The sequence below is a fragment of the Antennarius striatus genome, chromosome 2 (assembly GCF_040054535.1).
Source record: "Antennarius striatus isolate MH-2024 chromosome 2, ASM4005453v1, whole genome shotgun sequence".
NCBI classification, from domain to species: Eukaryota; Metazoa; Chordata; class Actinopteri; order Lophiiformes; family Antennariidae; genus Antennarius; species Antennarius striatus.
Genome location: NC_090777.1, coordinates 7,956,000 through 7,959,325, shown reverse-complemented (window position 1 = coordinate 7,959,325; position 3,326 = coordinate 7,956,000). Strand labels below are relative to the sequence as shown.

The 3,326-nt window shown below is 45.2% G+C and overlaps 1 pseudogene; it reads left to right on the top strand.

The window, feature by feature from the left end:
• The first annotated feature begins 1,994 nt into the window (after nt 1-1,994).
• On the top strand, nt 1,995-3,113 carry LOC137614229 (uncharacterized; annotated as a pseudogene).
• The last annotated feature ends 213 nt before the right edge of the window (nt 3,114-3,326 follow it).

The following is a 3,326-nucleotide window of genomic DNA, read 5'->3' as shown; positions in this document are numbered from 1 at the left end:
CTGTTTTGGATTTGGCAAATTCTTTCTTTTGCTTACCTCCACACCCAGATTCCAGAAAATACTTTGCGTTTTGGTATCATGGAATCAAGCTGCAATACACTATTCTCCCGCCAGGATTTAAGAATAGCCCTGGAAATTTCACTCAGTCTTTGAAAACAATGTTTTCTGACATGCACTTACTAGAAGGTTGCGTGTTAGTATAATACGTGTATGATCTCTTATTGGTATGTGAGACATCGGAAATTTGTTTAGCAGCCACTGAGCGTTTATTGAAGAAATTGTTCTAATGTGGTTTTAAAGTTTCAAACAGCAATTACAGTGTTGCAGGAAGGGATAGGTGGATGCCTTGGATTTGGGGGTGGAGGCGGTCCTTTCCCAGCACTCCAGCTTTGAACAGAAGTTCCAACTAAAGGATGCATCCATGTGCAATCCCCAGCTGAAAGGAATTATGATGTCGGGAAACATCATAATTCCCTTCAAGAGTGGAGGCACTCGTTGGAGGGCTCATCTCATCCATTTGTGGTATAAAATCTTATCCTAAATCCGTTCCGCCCACAGGCTGAACTCTAGCCAGGCCCGGTGGGCCCTGTTCCTCGCTCGCTTTAAGTGTACTCTCACCTACCGTCCTGGGTCACAGAATATCAAACCTGATGCGCTCTCACATTAGTTTCCACCTTCAGTGGAGAGTTCGAGGAAGCCAACCTGCCTTCTTCCTATGTGGTGGGAGCAGCCAGGTGGGACATTTAGAGGGTTGTTCAGGGGGCCCAAGAGGGTAATCTGGTGCTTCAGGGTTGTCAACCAGATTGGCTGTTCATGCCGTCACCTATCTGAACTCTTGTCCTCCAGTGGGGACATGATTCAGAGCTTGCATGCCACTCAGGGTTTCATTGGACTCTGGCCCTCCTTCAACAGTGCTTCTGGTGGCCCTCTATGGGTGCAGACACTAAGGAGTATGTCACAGCTTGACCTGTCTGTGCCCGCAACAATGCGTCTGACCGTGCCCCTGCTGGCCTCCTTCGATCCCTGCCCATTCCTTATTGACCTTGGTCACACATAGTGGTGGATTTCGTCACTGGCCTGCCTCCATTAGAAGAAGAAATAGAAAGATTTTTTTTTTATATTTGCAAAAACACTTTAATCACATGCAAACATTTTACAATTTTACATTAGATGAAAGCACTAAAGTGATACAGAAGAGGAAGAAGATTTTGTGCAAAAAAAGTTCAATCACAGTCAGAACATTTTACAATTTTCTATTAAATGAAACTTCAAAAACACTAAACACCAATAAACAAAAGGAAATACAATTTAACAATTAGTGCATTATATCAGGAAATTTGCAAAAGTGAGGTGATCATCAACTAAAGTGCATAGGACATTTTTGTAACACCAGATGTTCAAAAAGTTGTTTAGGTCTTTTGTCATTTTATAGAAACCAAATTGTAGTTTTAAGCAACATCTGATGTTACAGCAAAAAACAGTAGCTGCTTCTTGAACAGTATTGTTTTCAATTCTCCTCTTCCTGGTCACATAAATGTCGAGTTTTGCCTCAACACAGATAACATTTAAAAGCTGCCATTTTCTTTCATTAGATTTATTGTACTGTAGTAGAGTGATATTGATGTGGGATTGCAGGGGGTGGCAGCACAGGTTGGGGAGTAGCGAGGGTGGAGCTTCAACCTTTGACCTGAATATATATGTCCTCCAGGTGTTAAGGAAGTGTGTGTGTAGGTGTATGCAGTAAAGATTGAAGCTAAAAACGTACCTCCCGACTCTGTCCCCTTTTTCTTATAATATCCCAAAGATATTACATTTTGGCGATGAGGAGACCAAGCGAACTCACTGTGTGTTGTACAGAGGAAGCATCTTATGTGCCTGGCTACGCGGGGGACTCGGTTGATGTCGAGCGACAAGGAAGCTAAGTAAAATAGCCTATTGGCCTAAGACGCGGAGCCAGTAGCAGCAACGAAAAGAAGAAAAAAAAAAAGGTCGAGATGGCTACGGCGATGGTGGGGACACTTGTGGCTTTTGATAGCCAGGTGCAAGTCTGGGAGGAGTACCTCGAGGTGATGGAGCATTTCTTCATGGCAAATGGCATCACAGACGCTGGGAGACAGCGGGCTATATTGTTGAGCTCAGTTGGCAGCCGGACAGCCGGATAGTTTAATGAGGAACTTGTTAAGTCCAGAGAAGCCTGGGGATAAGTCATATGACGAGTTAACTCAGCTGCTGCAGTCGCACTTCAACCCGAAGCCCAGTGAGATTGTTCAGAGATTTAAGTTCAACTCGAGGATGAGGGCGGTGAATGAGACTGTGACGGAGTATGTGGCGGTGCTACGGGAGCTGGCTCAACACTGTAACTACGGCGACAGACTGAAAGAGATGCTGCGCGACAGGCTCGTGTGTGGAATTGCGGACGATCACATCCAGCGGAGATTGTTGGCGGAACCGGAGCTGACTTTTGAGCGAGCATTGAAAGTCGCACAAGCCATCGAGACTGCGAGCAGGGACGTGCTGGATCTACAACAGAAACAGGACAGTAATGCAAGTAAGCCCTCAGCTCATTTGAAGGTGCACACTGTGAAAGCATGACGGAAGTGGCAAGAAAAAACTGCGGCGCTAACGTGTTACAGATGTGGAGGTGAACATATGGCACGAGACTGTAGGTTCATCAATGAGAAGTGTCATGGCTGTGGAAAAAAGGGGCATGTGAAAAAAATGTGCAGATCCTCACCTCCTCCAGGGCAGCAGCTAAAGGGGGGAGGGAAACATAAGCAGTTTGTAAAAGGGGTAAAGGAGGATAAAAAACAGCCTGCACATCACATAAGGGAAGTTCCTAGGAATCTCTCTAGTGATGAAGATGTGTTTACACTGTATAGTGTATCAGAGCCAAAGATAGTTAAAACAGACCCCATCACTACTCAGCTGAAGCTAAATGGTCACATAGTATCATTTGAAGTAGATACGGGGTGCAGCGTAACTATTTAATCTAAGACATGTGGAGTATGTTAAGTTATGGGCAGCAGGGGGCGCACCTGAGTTACAAGATTGTTCATTAAGTCTTAAAACGTACACGGGTGAGAGAGTGCCCACAGTAGGTGCAGCAGAAGTAACGGTACAGTTCGAAGAGCAAACCAAGCAGCTTCCAGTGGTAGTCGTAGCAGGGCCTGGGCCAAACCTGTTAGGCAGAGCCTGGATTAAAGAGCTAGGTATGAACTGTGTGCTGCTTAACTGTGTCCCTTATGCCATGAGGAAGAAAGTGGAGGTAGAGTTAGAGAGACTAACCAATCAAGGGATAATTGAGCCAGTGAAATTCTCGGAGTGGG